This window comes from Camelus dromedarius, chromosome 1 (genome assembly GCF_036321535.1).
Source record: "Camelus dromedarius isolate mCamDro1 chromosome 1, mCamDro1.pat, whole genome shotgun sequence".
Lineage (NCBI taxonomy): Eukaryota > Metazoa > Chordata > Mammalia > Artiodactyla > Camelidae > Camelus > Camelus dromedarius.
In genome coordinates, this window is record NC_087436.1 from 60243188 (window position 1) to 60261059 (window position 17872).

At 38.4% G+C, this 17872-nt stretch overlaps 1 protein-coding gene across 4 annotated transcripts in view; it reads right to left on the reverse strand.

The window, feature by feature from the left end:
- The window catches only part of CCSER1 (coiled-coil serine rich protein 1), a 1104264-nt gene extending 1094496 nt beyond the window's left edge, over positions 1-9768 (reverse strand). For 3 of the 4 annotated variants that reach the window (XM_031469432.2, XM_064484855.1, XM_010987663.3), the window contains exon 1: positions 9342-9768. The gene's annotated coding sequence lies outside the window, so the exon portion shown is untranslated. Of the gene's footprint in view, positions 1-8931; positions 9108-9341 lie in introns of those variants that run through there. The other variant, XM_064484846.1, reaches the window with a different exon arrangement.
- Positions 9769-17872: the final 8104 nt, after the last annotated feature.

Sequence of the window (17872 nt, forward strand, 5' to 3'; positions counted from 1 at the left end):
GATGTGATTCAGGACAGTGGCTAGCACTTGGAGTAGTTCACAGAAGGATGGGCAATATTCAAGTCACTCTTAAGCAGTATTCATTCATTTATCAATTACTGAGGATCTTCACATCACTGATTTAGACAAGCAGCTTGAAAAAGAGAATAAAACACAAAATTACTGCCCTCATAGAGTTCACATTCTAGTGGGCATGAAGCACAAGCAAGCAATGAATTATGATGCATTAAAGGGAGATTTCACAGTGATATACACAGGCTGTTACTGGAACTCAAAATAGGCTTCTTGCATGGGATTGAGGTAGTCCTCCTTGAATATACATTTGAATTGAGCCTTGAAGGACCCACTGAATAAACCAAATGGTGGAAGTTTCAGTCATTCCAAGTGAATGACGCAGCATCTGCAATGGCAGGCTCTATGAATAGCAAAAACAAAAACAACGAAATATTTTGCACAGTTTTACAAGAGAACTTTGACAAGAGCCTAGTACCCTGGATAGCTCCCTTGCATCAAAGGTGACTGGAGAGACTGAGGTCTAGCAGGTTGAAAGGGGGACTGAAGGATCTCCAAAACTTCAAATTTACCAATCTATCCTACCTTCAAATTAAAATGCTTTGGCTTTTAAAATACCTCATCCGATCACTTCCTGCATTAGACCTCTGGGGCTATGCATTTTCTGTATCATCATTCAATGAACCTGACTCTCCTCAGAAATATCCTGGGAGGCATTCCTTCTTACTCCTCACTAGACAGTTAGCACTGCAGTGTCTTTATCCTTTCAGTGTTTTGGACTCAGGAGCCCCATGATTCTCCCCACCCCAAGATGCTTCCTCTCCCTCTGATCAACTTAGACCCTCCCACTGCAGGGTCCCTCATCCTTTCAAAAGCTGAACTGGTATTGATGAAGAAGATACCTGCCAATACCCCTCAAAGTTAATTTTAGCCATAATGTTGTTATAAATTTATATGCTTGCTGTGTACAAATTTGTAGTGACTCTGATGGCCCAATTTAGTAATCTACACTTTATTTTTAAAATTACTGCTATAGAAGGTACATTCTAACTTTTCAGTAACTCATTTATTAATGAATATTTCTGGTTTTCTTGGGTCTGTTTGCACATGAATATGGTATTAAAAATTGAAAAAATCAAACTATTCTTGAGCTATCTGCCTGTAGTTAGCATTCCTTTGAAAATTCAGGAACCCTGACACACAGACTCATTGGTTTTGTTATCAATAAGATATTTTGAAACTTTACCTGAAGTAAGTTATTTAGTCTGCATTTCTAATACTGAATTTGAGTCTGGTTTAGAGGTATGTTTTTCCTTTTCTTAATCATCTCATCTAATGTGTTCTCCCCTTTAAAGCTTTTCCTGAATGTCTTAAAGAATACTGTATTAGAAAGGCACAGTCACTAAACACATTTCATATATTCAGACTTAATGCACTGGTAATTTGTATATCTACAAATAAACAAAAAACAATCAAACAAATAAAAATAGTTGAAGAATTGCCTAGAATGTTAAAGCCTATATCTGCATTTATTTCTGCCATGTCTTTATTCATATATACTTGTATGGTTTTATTTATAAACCTAATATAGGTTGGTGACGTATCATTTGTTGCTATTGCCAAAACCAAACAAACAAAAACCAAAAAAAGCCACACATACAACAACTCATTAACAGAATCATAGTATTAAACTTTTCAGGGAAGAAGTAACTGCAGTGAACAGGTACATAAGAAATATGACATGCTAGTCTGAATTTGGTTGATAAGGAAAGCGTATCACTAAAACTCCCAGAAAAGTTGAATTAAGGCAGTATACCTGGCTTAACAAACATTTCCTGAACACAGAAATACCCCTAGGTTTCATTAATGAAACTTAGAGAAAGTATCACACAGTCCGGAGTATGTTTCTTTAACACATTCAAATAAGGTCATAAAGGAGAAAGGAGAAGAGCCAGGTCATCTTGAAATAAACAATTGTAATTGTGAGAAATAAACAACTGAATAAGAGAAACAGGCAAACCCTAAAGAATTCATATGCAAATTCTGCCCATATTTGTGTACATATATCACATTTAGTCACCAAAAAAGATATGGAAGAATATGTATTCTATTTATGTGGATAATTTGTTCAGGAACCATATGTGGTGCATTCTTTTTGAAACAGACTGACTTATACATAATAAGCATTTACAAAATGTTTGTTGTCAGTGGTGATAAATGAGGTACCTCTATAGCAGGACACAGCCAGATAAGGGAAGATGACATGTAGCAAAATGAGGCAGTCTAATGATGGTTAGAACCTGGAACTAGACCTGCCTTGTAGTCTGGAAAGCAATATACAGACCTAGCTGTAAATACTTCCAAGAAGTCCAACCAGCCTGCATACCTGAGAGTGGGGCAATATGCCAAAAGTGGTTGGCATCATGGAGGTCCAAGAGTGAGTACTGCAAATGAAGCATATCTCTAAGAGCTGGCAACGTTTAGGCATCCAGGAAAGTGGTTACTGTGGTGGGGGTGGTGAGTCTGCTGGCAGATAAAAAGGTCAGGAAATGATGTGGTTTCAGAGGTAGGAGCCCAGTCCTTAAAGAAATAGAGAAGGCTCTATAAATAAGTTATCATATGAGAGCTGGACATCATGGGTGGCTTGATGTTAAGTCCCAAAGTGTTGAGACTAGAAGCCAGTCCATCTTACCACTACATAGAAGAATTGGTCCTAAATCAGGAGCATGACTGAGGCTCCAGTTAAAGATTAAATGATTCCAGTGACAGTCTAAACAGAATCTCACAAAAAGCTACAAAGTAGGCCATAAGTAATGTACTCAGTGAAACAACCAATTATTTTTTTCTTGTTGATAACTTGCATCTACTTTTATTCATGTTATTGACTGATTTAAACAAATTATGAAAATAAAATTTTGCCCAGCTAGTCTAGTAGAGGGCTTCAGAATAACCAGATTTAACTCTGATTGTCCGACAGTCAATGGACGTCCATAGAGCCAGCCTTTAAAAATTTCCTTTGCTGCAAAGATTTGAATATTGGTTAAACACATATTTAAATAAATAAGTTAAAGATTAAAAGCCAAAAGAAACTAAACTGATACGACCATGTAATATTTTTTTCTTCTCATGGGAGTCAAAATGAATTAACAGACGGCACCTAAGGTCAACTTTGCTTGAGTATGGTACTCAAGGCTGTGTGTGAAGTATTCCAGAAGATAAGCTGCATATCTCCAAATATGGAGACTATCTAATGTTTGAGCATTCTCTGCATTAAGGTACTCATTCTGAAAATTACACTTGGTTACATCTTAAATTTCCACTAACAAGTTTGGAGAGTCTAACCAGTTGGGGTAAAAGAATTGTGATTGAGTGGCACTGGGGATAAACAACTTCGGTACTGAAAAGAGCAATAAGAAGATGGGAGCCTCAGCCTTGCAAGTCCTCCATCACTTGTTCCAATCACCCAAGACACAATAATGGCATCTCTGAAGATAATGGCAACAGGGTGAGTAATGCACAGATATTGCTGGGCTCTGAGTTAAATCAGAATAAGGAGAAAATACACTTCACATTTTCTGTCTACTGGTTTCATAATTTATTCATCGTTGTAATAAAAAAAAAAGTCAAAGTTTGGTGTAGGTAGCTTGGCAGATCACAGAACAGAACCTCAGTTTCCTCACCTCTAAAATACGCACAAAACTTTATAATATTAGGAGAACTGCATGGCATAACCTATTTAAGTGCTTATCATGGAAGTCATGTTCAGCACATTATAGCCATTGCTGTTGTTGTTAACAAACATCTCATCACTTGCAAAATAGAAAGAAAAACAATACCTATATTTACATATATTCCAGGACTCCTTTAAAATATTTTTTAAAGTGTCAGTCTTTGGAACATAATATACCCTTAGAATGAAGGTATACACTCATTCAACAAATAATTATTTATGTGTTTGCCACTGTTAATACCTAATGATACAATACTGAACCAATCACACAAACACACATATAATTAAAACTGCAATGACTATCACAAAGTAGAGGAACAGAGAACTAAAACAATGTATCAGAGAGAAACTGATGTAGCAAAGGAGGCCAAGGAAGGTTGACTGAGCTCATACCTGAAAGGAGGAAGATGCGACAAGAGGGGCAGGGAGGGAGGATAAGAAGGAGAGGGAAGGGTTACTAAGAGAGATACAGGATTGGAACACATTATCTTTGATCCTGAAAGATGTAGAGATGTGGTCTAAAATTTATTTCAGTAATAAGACTTCGGGAGAACATTCCACACTTGTGAAGTTATAGTTGCAGAACCGTAATCTTATAGAGAAGATGATAATAAATGCCAAAACCAAAAATATCACATAAAAGTCAAGAAAACTAAACAAAAAATAGTCAATCCTTGTATACTGTGCATATTTTTTGTTCTGTAAATGACTACCAGTAAGGTCAGCCGGAGGTCATTACCGTTCAGTTAAATTCTATACATATAGATTGCTTCTCCAGTCAACAGCAAATATGTGCTTAGGAATTAGACTCATTTTTTAGTTCAATTAAGATGAAAATGTTCTGATGGTGAGTATAGTATTTTCCAGGTCTAAATAGCTAAAGCTTAGTTATCTCTACCAGTTGAAGAAAGTATTTAGGTACAAAATAGGTGGAAGACACTGCCTTCAAGTCAGTGGTTCTCCTACTTTAGGGTGCATAAGAATCACATAGAGGACTCCACCAAAGTTTCTGATTCAATCATTCAACGGGATTGCATTTTAACAAGTTCACTGGTGCTTTTGCCCAGGGAACCACATTTTGAGAACTACTGCCCCTAGGTTAAGAATTTGCCATTAAATAATAAAATGTTTCCTTATAAATGACCTTTAGATTTTATTTAGTATCAAAATGTTACAGTGTTCAAAAATTTTAATAAATTTAGTTAAAATTGTAAATATAGCGTAAAAAATGCAAAACCAAAAATGACATTTTAAGTTATTCTAGGTATCAGGCCAGAAATTTTGCCAAACAACAAACTTTATCTGTCAAAGTTCTAAGCAGAAATTTTTTTAAATTGTAATATCATACCATAGACCCTAGCAAACATTTTCAACCACTGATTTTTTTTTTTTTTGCCATTTTGTTTAGCCCACATAAAGACAGTTTAAACTGAAATACAGTCATTTTAAAGCAAGAACTGATAGTTTTATCAACTGCAGTTTAGACTGGTCAGTTTTACAGTTTTATGTTATATTTAGTTTAAGCTACATGTTGAAGTATGTTTCTTTTGTTAGTGTCTGTCATCAATCTCTTCATCTTTTCTTACTGCTTCTCCCACCCCAGACTTCATGTTTTATTGTTAACTGCCACTCTTGCATAGTGAAGATAATATTGCTGATAGAAGCATATGTCCTCAATATAAAGCAAACAGATTTTGTCACTATCCAGTAGGGAAATCATGCAGAAGCTGTCAGTCATACAGTAGGAGAGATTACATTATCAAAGTGATACACCTGTGACATATAGTGCAAAACCAAACTCAAAAGAGACCAATTAACAGATATGCTGGTCTATACCTTGACTGCATTGGAAATCATTCCATTCCTGCATGAATATGAAATTGATGATTTAATAGGCTTTTCACTTCTGTAATAACTCATATCTATTCACCGTCAACAAAATATATATGAAAGTCTTTTAATTCAGCTAATCTGAAAGTAATTCTATTCTGTTATTTATTGAAAGTCATATCTAATATTTGTACTATTTCCTTACTGTCACCATAACATACTTCTGGGGTGTCATATTGAATAGGGAATCTCAATGTCAAGTCAGATCTTTCCCCTTATGTTCTTAAAACAGGGAAATGCATTTTAAAGTTTTGTGCTTGTATAAAAACAACTATATATACAAAGAAGAAATAACTAAGTTCAAAATGTTTAGAGATAAAGCATGCTATTAGTAATACAATCTATATATCAAAAGATAGTTACAACATCTTTAAAACTGTTGTTACAATTCTAAAATTGTTCACAAGCCCCACATCATAGCTGTATATTCATGAAAAATAATGTAAGGATAGATTAACTATAATGCAGATGCATTCTAATAACTTTAAAAATATAGAAAATATGTTAATGAGTTATATATTTCATATGAATAAAATATTAAGCATTCAATGACTGCTCACTATTAACACAGTTTTGGTTTTGTTTTTTTTTTTAACATTATCTCATACTTTTTCCTTTAGAGCAAATCTAATAAAGGTTAGTTAAGGATGTACCCTAAACACCTCATTTCATGTGATGCCACCTTGGTATTAACATGAAATTCAACACTTTAGTGTGATGAGGTATATTTAAATATTTAGAGTAAGTATTCTCTATAAATATATATCGAGCATATTTTTCATTAAAAGGCAAGATAAAATCAATGATCTGTCTTCTTAGGTACAGAAATATTGACAACTAACTCCAAGAATACAGTGTACAGAATGCTGTACACAGAAACTGACTCACCCTGAACTTTGCACAGCAAATTCAGCCACTTTGCAATATCAAAATCTATTTCAAAACAAACTTATCTTTCTTTAGACCTTTTGTTCTTTTCTACAAATTTATGAGATTTGCATCTTATACCTTATATTCTCACCCACAAACCACTAATCCTATTCATCCCTCAAGATCAAGACCAAGCAAGTCTTACCTACCTTGGCAGCCTTTTCAGACATAATCCAGTATGAAATGTTACTGTCATGCTCTGAACTCCTGCAGTCTTCATTAGAGATGCAATCTCTTATTGTCAAGGGTTGTTAACTCTGTTCAAGCATGAGCATCAGATTGGCCCCAAGTGGAGAGTAAGCTCCTGAAGGGCAGGAGGAAGCAAGGAAGTCTTATGCTCCTCCACAATAGGCCCTTTATTATGAATACTATGCTGAGTAATAAAATGGAGTAAGGTGTTCAATATCAACAAAATGTAGTATTTTTCATTTTCTACTTCATAAGTCTGATGTAAATTAACATTCTATAGTATAAAATATATCATTAAAATAATAAAGTTGCTCATTCTCTGATGTCAAAGAAAAAAGTATTCATAAATATTACTTTTTAATGATTGCAATAATACAGCTCATCAAGTACATTTAAAATTTTCCCATTACTTCTACATTCCAATGATTCAGGAAAATTAAGGTAACAACCCTCAGAGTAGGGCCTCAGGCCAAGTTCTAATGTAATATATATAACTGCACGTGCTCCACTGTTAAAAATGTATTTTAAACCAATATGAACGTAACCAAATCAAAATAACAAATTCTTAACTCTGTTTTGTCTTCAAAATAAACAGGACTCTTAAGGAAAGCTACTTTCACACTGGAAAAACAGAAACATTTGGCATGTTTTGATCAAAATAAGGAGCTCCTTAATACCAAATGAAGACAAATCAGTCTGACAATCAGTTGGTCAATCTACTTCTCTTCTCTGTGAAATTATTGAACTAGTAGTTGCAATATGAAATTTCAATGTTTTAAAAACACTGTGCTTGGCAGGCGCTTAGTGACATCCCAATTTAAAATAATGAGGACAACCCATCATTGGTTCTATGAAAACACAGGTTGCCACTTTTAAGAACATAAATTTGCTAACGCACATAAAGGGTCCTAAGGCATCTTTATGCTTCAAGTTATGTCTTTGGTATTTGTGCCTGTTATAAAGCAAATAGAAACAGAAAGCAAAACAAACTGATTGTGTTGTAGCCTCGATTAATAGTATTTTAGATCTTTTCTTCATAGCTAGTTCTAATTCTAATCAGTAATAATCGATATAAACTCATCCAGGTGTCCGCCTCTCTTTTCCCCAAAGCTTTTAATAAACCCAACTTTACGGTAAAATGTGTGCACATTATTTTTAATAGCCTTTCTAGGGGTAGAGATGAAGGATATGTGTTACATATCAGTAGGAAGGTATTCAACCGTAAAAATATTAGAAATGAAAGCTGCTGAAACCAAGTAGGTACCTTCTGTCTTGTAGGTACTATTGATGGCCTGAAGAGGTAAGAGGAGTGGAGACTAAGTACATAAAAACATTAAAGGGCAAGAGATGAGCAACTTCTAAGAAGCCTTTTTCTTATATCTGTAAAATGACAAGTGATTTTCTGACATCCTTCACTCATATTCAAGGTCCCACAAGAGGGGGAAGAAAAGCAGAATTGCTTCTAATTCTGAGAAAGAAGAGGGGAGAGAGAGGAAAGAAGGAAAAAAAAAAAAGGAGAGGGAGAGAGAGAAGCTCAGGAAACACGGAAGGAAACCCCGAGAAATTTCACAACTCTTTGCCATAAATAGCCTTTCTTCTCACTCTGCATACCTCCTCCTTTACATCAGCAAGGCTCAGCCTCCACGCGCAGAGAAGCACCATTCACAAATCCCTCCGTCACCCCATCACGCACCCCTGCCCGTTGATGGCACTGCGTGTACAAGTCCCTGGGACACAAGCCAAAGGGGGGGGGGGAGGACACCTGCGGTTTCAGCTCAGGACTGATTTTCTTTCCAGGTGAACCAATGCATTGATTAGTCAGGATCGCGAGCGTGAACACGCACACGCGCGCACACTCACACACGCGCGCGCGCGCGCGCACACACACACACACACACACACACACATCCTTGGAGCCCTTGACGCGCCACCACAAAGCAATTTGTCCACACGAAGTCGCCGCTGTTCCTGCCGCCGCTGGGGAGGTTCTCGCCTCCAATCCAGGAAGCCAGCGCCAGAGGACGAGCGGGCGGAGGCAAGAGGCCGTCCCGGCTCCGGCACTGCGGCTCCACCAGGAGCCCCGGGCTCCCCGCCCCCTCCCCCCCCACCACCCCTCCCCGCAGCGGCCCCCGCCCCGGTGCCCGCAGCCGGCGGCGCCGCCGCTGCCCGGCCACCCCTACCTGCGGGACACGAACGGCGAGGGAGGGGAGCGGCCCCCAGCCTGCGCCAACTCTTGCCTCCTTGGCCCGCCGCGCTCCGCGGAGCCCTGAAGTGGCCGCCACGGACGCGCGGAGCAGAGTGCTCAGGAGCGCGGAGGAAAAGGCCACGCAGCGCGCCCGGAGTCGCGGGCCCAAGGCGAGCGACCCCGTCCGCCTCCCTCCCACCCCGCCCGCGAGACTAAGTCTCCGCGCCGCGCACGCCGGGCCGGCGGCCGGCGCCCCGGGCCTGGGCGGGGACTGCTCCAGGGCGGCCCGGGCAAGGCGCGGTCACCTGCCTGGCGGTCCTCCCGCGTCCGCCGGGAGCTGGCCCCAGTGCCGCGGGGACGCGAAGCGCGACCCTGAGGGCGCGGGGGCACAGGGGGCGTTACTACCTTGAGGGCTCCGCGCCGCTTGGTAAGGCTTCTCCCGGGCACTCGGGGATTTATGTCTTCGGGGCACGGGGGTGTCTTTCCTGGGCCCCCTCCTCTGCCCTCCCTCCCCTTCTCGGCTGTTGGGCTCCTTCTCTCCACTCCCAGTTGCAGAGTCGAGCTGCGTTATTTAATAATCCTCCTGCTCCTCCTGCCTGCGCCAGCAGAGCTGCTCTGCCTGAGCCACCGCTTCCCAGTCAGTCATGTTGTGGAGAGAGAGAGAGAGAGACGCGGATTGGCAGTCGGTCGGCGACTGCGGTGAGAGAGAGAAGAGCAGAGCAAGAGGAGGGCAGAGGAGGGACGTGGGGAGGCGCTTCCAAGTGTGTGAGTGCGCGGAGTGTGACTGAGTGGGGGACACCAGAGTCACCTCCTCGGCAGGCCGCGCTCCCAGACTGTGAGGAGGGCGGCGGCGAGCGCGGCCTTTTATAAGGGCCCGGGGGGGAGGGGTGAAGCTGGGGAGGGGGTGGTTCCGAGGGCGGCGCCCGGCCAACTGCGTCCGCGGGTTACCACGCACGCATACTCATACATTAAGGCGCGCACACCCACGGCTGGCCCGTAGCTGAGTTTTCGTTTTCAGGGGAAGCCGTATCCGACCGTGCTGACTTGGCTTTCTTCTCGGCCCATCCTCAAATGTATGTCGGGTCCAAGTGCACTGGCAGGTCAAGAATGAAAAAGAAGGGGAATCTGAAGCTTTGCAAAGGGACCGAGGCAATACTGAAAATGCACCGTATCTTTTCTCTCCCAACCAGATGCTATTATCTTCATTCTCTTCTACCTCCCAGGGAGGAAATTGTGAGATCCTTTCTCCTCTTTTTCTTCTCACCCAGCCTATTCACATTCTGTCACATCTTTTCCCTCAAAGGCCGCAAGGAAAGAAACCTGGCTTCTTTTATCTAAGCAGATCACACCTCCCAGGAAATTTTTACAGCAGTCATTTCTTCTGTAAGATAACAGAAGCACTGGGACTGTGACTTGATGGGGAACTTGTGTTCCTACACGTAAGGTCCTCGACAACACGGGAATTACAAACAGAACCAGCTACCGTTTTGACATCATTTGACTGATGGCCCTCTGGAGAAATTTTGCCATTTTAGTGATGGAGAAAACTTCTGATGCATGGTGCTGCGGTTTACCTAATTTATTTTCCCTGATCTTCTCTCCTATTGCACTGCCTCATTTCCTTTTAGGTTTGCCATGGGTCCTGAACTCTCCCATCCATCCGCTTCTTTATCTCCGCTCCTGTGTATTTATGTCTTTAGCAGGCCAGACAGCTGATGGAGTGCATTTAATTCTGTGTGTGTGTTGGAAACACTTTTTAAACCAATTCTGGTGGCTTGTAGGACCATTTCTAGATAGATAATGCATCCCCAATATCAAGTTTGTACACCTACCAACAGCTCCCTTACACTCTAACTGCCCTCCTGCCCAGAGTATAGGATCTTTGTGATCTGGTGCACTACTGTATTAGCAAACAGCTTACAGGAATCAAGAACCTATGCTTCTTTTATGCTTGTGTGTGTGAGAGAGAGAGCATTGTAAACAATCTGGTAACAATCTGACTTATGAATTGTGAATATATTGAGTGTAAAAGAAAGATGTACTTTTTGAATGAATATTAGTGGTCAATGTGTATTTTGGTATGGGGGCAACCCTGCTTTAAGGTGACAACTGTGGGAAACTTTCTTCATAAATGTAACAAAAGAAAGTTAAGAATTATCTAAGAGGCTAGGGTTGACAACTTAGTTTTTATATTTCTTTATTAGTAGCTGTGACCATTGCTATGTCCTTAGGTTTTTGGTATATGCTGGCCCATTATATATTCTCCATTTATTTTGCCTTTACTATTGATTTTCCTTTCCCCTAATTCTTCCATGTCTCATACAAACAGTTTAGAATCCATCAAAGTCCACTAAAAGTGGCTTAAACTTATCATGAAGAAAGGGGAGCAAAGTTGGAACCAGCAGACACATATATCAATAACATACACATACATTATAGTTCCTGATTAAGCACTGTTAAAGGGATATGCTAACAAAAGATGTTGAAATTTAATGTGTATGGGCCCGGTGAAAAAGCTTATCATTTCTTCAATTTTATACATCAGGAAAGTCAGATTTGGAGAGGGCACGTAGTTAACCATAGGTCATGTACAGATTAAATGATGCAGCTGCAACTCAACCTGTCTGCCTTACTCTACTGCCTCCCATTCAGAATACCTGGCTTAGTTAAGAGTCTTAATAGTTTCTTTAGAGCTTTTGAGAATTATGAAATAAGCTGATCTACAATCCCTGGCATTTTTCTTTCAACCTCCCTCCTTCTTTTTCTAACGCAAGAACTGTTTACAAAATGTTCAGGATTTTTAGGGTTAGGCAAGAATTTTAAAAGTCCTAACTACTTAGATTTAAAGATGAAAAAAATTAGGAAGCTTTCCCAAAAGTCCTGACTAAAGGAATCCTGCTGTTGCTGCAAAAGTAAATTTTGTAGAAGAGCTATTCCTGATCTGAACTTTTGAACTTAGCAAATAAATATGTGGTTTATTTAAGAACTATAAATAAGCATTTAAGAAAAAAGTTTTTCCCCTTTAAGGATGATGCTCAATCATACTTGGCAAGTGTTTGGTGCTTTTATTGCCTCAGTTCCTATTGATTTGATTGTCATCACTAATGATAATTTAATAATGACTCTATGTTACATTCCTCAAAATTATACATTAGACCAGATATTTCAAGGGCATTTTTGGTAACCACAACTGATTATAATTTTCACACTCTCAATTGCATTCCATAATTAGTGAGAACCATGAAAATCTGTCAATTGCCTTTATTCATTAAGGTATTAAATAAAGCCAATACTTCTCGCTTAATTTTATAACAATTTTGCTCGTCGAATGAAGCCCAGAATTCATATACACTAGACCAGTAAGACATATGAAAATAAATAACCTAAAACACATTTCTGAAAAGTTGATTCATTTTAACTATTTTGTATTTTTTTAAACCTGTACTAAAAACCCATTTATAAATTATAATGAGCTACATTTTAGAAGTTAAATAAATGAATTAGTCTCTTTTAAGATGTTTAATGTTTCAAGTAGAATTTGCCACTTTGCTACACTTTCCATGATACAATTTTTGTTGTGATAGGAAAACAGAAAGTTAATGACTCTTTCCAATTTGTTCATTTTCATCTTTTATGCTTGCTGCTGTTTGGTTCCCAAGTGCATTTAACTGGCAAGTTCAATGAAGATTTGGCATTGTACCATCTGATGAAAGCAGAAAAATTAGGTTGCCAATTACATATGTGCCCCTTATGTGCACTGAATTCCCACTGAAATGATGAGCCAAATTAGAAATTCTTCAGTAGTGGTACCTAAAAAGTAAAATTAGTGTCTAGGGAAGGAACGGAGATAATTTTTCTTTCCAACCCTATTACTATAATAAAAGTCATAAGATATTTTAGAAAATAAATTACCCTTAAAACATTTGCAAAACGTTTGTAGGTGAAGTATCAGAAAACAAATTTAAAAGTTGTGTTTTCTTCTGTCCTAGTTATTTTATCATCCTTTGATTTACTGCATACTCTATCATGATTATTCAATCATAATGAAGAAAGTTAAATGAAGAACCAATTCTCCCCTTCGCTTTAGCCGAATAGTATAAAAGAAATGAAAAAAATATGAATATGATACTAACATTCTAGATTTTTTCCATATTACTAAAATGGAAAATATCTTTTTGTGACAACTGTTATAAAGTTAAGGTGGCATTATGGGCATCTTAGAGCAGCAGGAGCCTTTATGGAGATCGAGGCTGAAATCTGCACTGGATTCAAGATCAAGGACTGATGAGAAAGTATAGGACAGGAGATGGGAGGACAGACTCAACTGCAGTGCAGGGTCCACAGAGTGCAGGAAAAAACTCTATTTTAACATGGAAAACTCTCTTAATTGGGGCAAACTGTCAGGTAGACAGGGCGCTAGTAGAAGAAAAATTAAGACAGAATTATTTTTCAGAAATCTGGTAGTGGCTACTATCCTTGGTAAACTGTCTTTTTGCAGCAGAAATTCTGCCTGGTGGCAGAACAGCAGGATCTATCCTTGCCCTTGCTCTGTGGAGGAAACTAAAAGGACAGGCAGGTCAACTGCCAGGATTTCAGAGAGGAATCCTCGCCAGAAGCTAAGCCCAGATGACTGGGTCAAAATACTCACTGCAGGAGCTGTCTTTGATCTGGGAACTACACAGACACAAAGGATTTGTCCTGTGGGGCAGACACGGTGGTAGCAAGACGATTAAGGTGAAAGTAAGCCACGGCCCTTGTCACTGGGCTACCATGTCCCAGGTTTACAATGTGATCTAATTCTGAGACCATTTGATGGGCTGATGGGATGGAAAGCAAAGGGTGTGGAGAGGCATCGCTTACTCTGAAACTGAGGAAATCCTCAGTTTCCAGGGGAGAATATCTAGAGAACTCAAGTCTAGAGAACTCAAAAAAGTTTAGGTGGCAGAAGGAAAGAACTGGCTTCAACACTGATGTTCTCTGAATTTACACCTCTCTCTCATTTAAGGGAGACAAACTGTATTAAAATTGATATTTATCAACATAAAACCAAAGGAGTCCTTATAAGCAGGTTCACCAGTAGAAACTTTTCCTTTTCTATAATTTCCTTATCTTTGTATCTATTTCCAAATGTGATTGATGAGGTCTTATGGAAAATGATCTCAAGATTTCTCACCTTCATATGAGGTGATTTTCATCTTTGAATACTTGTTTTGTTCCGGTTGCAATATTAAAAAAAAATATTTAACCCAATAAATTGGTTCATTTGTTGATGCCTGAGTCACATTTATCAAAGTGACTTTTCCATTGGGCATTGGAGCTGTTCTAGTATGACTGTCCCCAGGCATCTATGTGTTTGTAGGCATTTCATTAAAATAAATAGAACAGGACAGATTTTTGAGAGAAATCATCAGTTAAGTCATCTCTAAAATAGTATACTGATTGAAATCTGAAACTGTAACAATAAATCTATGCATAAATCATATAAATAGATCTAATTATAACAATAGAAGAACTATAATAAAATTGTAATAGTACTCTTATACTATTTAGATATATAGCAAAAATAGACAAGGCTAATAAAATAATCGAAACCATATTAAACCAGTACTTAAGCAGGTTGGAAACTGGTCTTGCCATCTGTCAGTTTCTATACTGGCAGTTTCACAAATGAGATCTCTTTTTAACAAAACATCACAGCAGGAGATACAGACATGTGAATTGTAATTAAAATGTGAAAAATGCATTTTCTAGTCTTTGTCATTTATATAAAGCTTCTCTTATATTGTGAAATTCTAAACTTAGGAAGTCATACAACATGGAAGTCATTTTTATTTTGCCAAATCTATACATTGCTGACCATAATTTTAACTTCAGTAAGAAATGCATATGCTATCATAAATTGAATTGTGTTTTCCTTATGTCTGGTTCACACAGTAATGAGATTCAATTATTTTTTAATCATCCAAATGTAGAAGATGAAGAGGAATAATTTGTATATTTCTATTCAGTCTAGATCTGTTAAGGACTAATGTATTGCTTTATTTTTACTTACTATTATATTCTGTAAATAAAAATGATATTGAATTTTATTTGCTTTCTTGGAAAAAAAACTAAATAAGATACTTAATTCTGTAATGGAAAAGTTGTCTAAATTTTATATCTGGTGAATAATAGTTTTCCTGGTTTCAGAGCATTTATATAAACTACAAACCAAAATATACAATATAGGAAATGTAACTATGGCTAATGCTATATATTGCTATATATTAATTGTTACATAGTGAATAAGTGTTCAAGAAATCAATGATAGCATAATTCAAGTTAACATATTAACCAAGCCTAAAATAACACATTTACATTCAAATAGATCTTAGTTTTTTTTTTTTTCTTCACTCTCCATCTTCAACATCTGGAATGTTTTCTAGAAATTTAAGTTAAAGATAGCATTGTGTTCTAAACATTTGTCATTATGGGACTTATTATGTGTATGTATGTATTATACATCCAAACACATTCACATCCCTAACTTATCTTTGGGGTGCAACAATGCTTTTCTTTGTACTGTCATCACTTACAACTTTCCTTCAAATGTTAACATTTTAACAAAACAAAATGCATACTGAGAAAGGAGTGAGTTATTATATCACTATGTAATTGTGTGTTTCAAATACAGCTGTTATAAAATATCCCTTCTCATTTATATACACTTCTTATAATGAGACGTTGAAACTGTTGTGATGGAGTGGTAAGGATTATGTCCCTTCGGCTTGACCTGAGCAGACTTTTGTGACTGTCTCCACTACTAGAATATAGTGAAAAAGATGCTGTAAAATTTCCTAGGCTAGGTCATAAAATCACTCTTTACTTTATCCTTGTTCTCTGGGTACTATTGCTCTCAGAACTAATCACCTGCTGTAGAGAACCCACACAACCCATGCAAAAGCCCACATTAAGAGGAACGGATGCCTTTAGGCCTCAGCACTATATGACGGACTTCACATGCAACCAGCACCACTTTGCCAGCCATGGAAGTGAGCCACTTTGGTAGCAGATCCTCCAGCTCCAAATCTATCTACTCCAGCCAGCCATGTGAAGCAGAGACAAGCTGTATTAATTTTTACTGCTGCAGACAAAATTACTGCAAACATAGCGGCTTAAAATAAATAGCAATTTATTAGAACATGATTTTGTAGGTCAGAACTCTGGGAAGATGTGGCTAGTTCTCTGCTCATTGTCACAAGCCTGAAATCAGCTTCCCTGCTCTTTCTGGTTGTTGGTAGAATTCAGTTTCTTGCGGTTAGACAGCTGACGTCTCTGTTTCTTTTACGCGTGGCTCCCTCCATCCCCAGGCCAGCAACAGCAGCTTTGAACCCACATGCTTCAAAGCTTTAACTTCTACCAGCAGAGAGAGAAAACTTTCCAATTAGAATATAAGCCAATGGTGGGCTCATGATTTATTTACTTACATCTTCAGTGCCCAGTAATGGGTCATTAAGGGAGACGAGGGGTGGTGCATATTACTAAAGATTTCTTCTCTTTATCATTTCCTGAAAAGTGTATATAATGGAGAAACCTTATTGTTCATTATTCCTTCAAGAGCCTTTGCTTTCCTCCAAACTATTCTCAGTCGTTGGACATCTTTTATTGAATTGACTTTAAAAATGAAGGCTGGAGGCATCACTGGGGCCACTCAACCAAGTACTACTCAGTCACAGGAAGCAGTGAGGTGAGATTTGATGCAACAGCTCAACAGGTTGTCTTAGTCTGTTTGGCTATTATAACATACCATAGACTAGGTGGCTTATAAACCACAAAAATTTATTTTTCATAGTTCTGGAGACTGGGGAGTCCAAGATCAGGGCACCAGTATGATCATGCTCTGATACGGGCCCTCTTTCTGATTCAGAGCTGGTACCTTCTACCTGTGTCCTCCCATGCTGGAAGGAGGCGGGATTTTTGTGGGGGTCTCTTTTCCAAGAACACTAATCCCATTCGCGAGGGTCGACCCTCATTACCTAAGCATCCCCCAACTCCTGATACTATTACATAGGGCATTGGGACATAAGAGTTTTGGGAGAGCGCAAACATTCAAACCATAGCAAAGGTCAAGACTGTAAAAAGATACAGAAAACCCCAGAATAAATCCAACTGTCCCCTGGAGCTTTAAATGATGTTGGGAATGAGATATGATACTTTGGATCACCATTTTTATCTTTTGGATTCATTAACAGTTATTAATTAATTAGTTTTCTCCTTTTCCATATATTGTGGCATGTTCATGGATGAAAGCTCCAGTGAACAGAATATCACATCTCTGAAAAATAACAAGGGATTTTAGTCATCAGGTGTTTCTGGCACAAGGCTGAATCATAGGAAGTAAACAGTGAACAATAATCCAAAAGGATAAAAATAAAAGGGAAGAAAAACAAAACTCATTATGAAGTAACTCCACCGGTAGTCCTAGTTGGAAAGAATTCCTAGATAAGTGAATCATAATCATTTATGTAGCCATGTGTCAACAAGTGATACTTTTTTTTTTCTAGAAAACCAAACTAAAAGTGACAGGCTGAGCATGAGTTGAAGCATACTGAAAAAGCATTTCACTAACACGACACATGAGAATAATTTGAAAATCCAGATTAACTGCTAATTTCTCACCAATCTTGTGTTCTTTAATATCTACAAAACATCATTGCTTAGAATCATAGGAAAGTAAATGTAAAGGGATTTTAGTCATTCAGAAAATTTGTATGGCAGATAGTAGACAAGCTAAATATTAGGGATATCAAAATTGGGGGGAAATTCTTGCAATTGAGACAGTCATAGTAACAAATAATTAGAATACAATGTACTGTGAACTAAAAAGAGTATAAAACCAGTTACTCCTTGCTTTCAAGGAAATAACCGTCCAGTAATAGACATGTTATAACAAATGA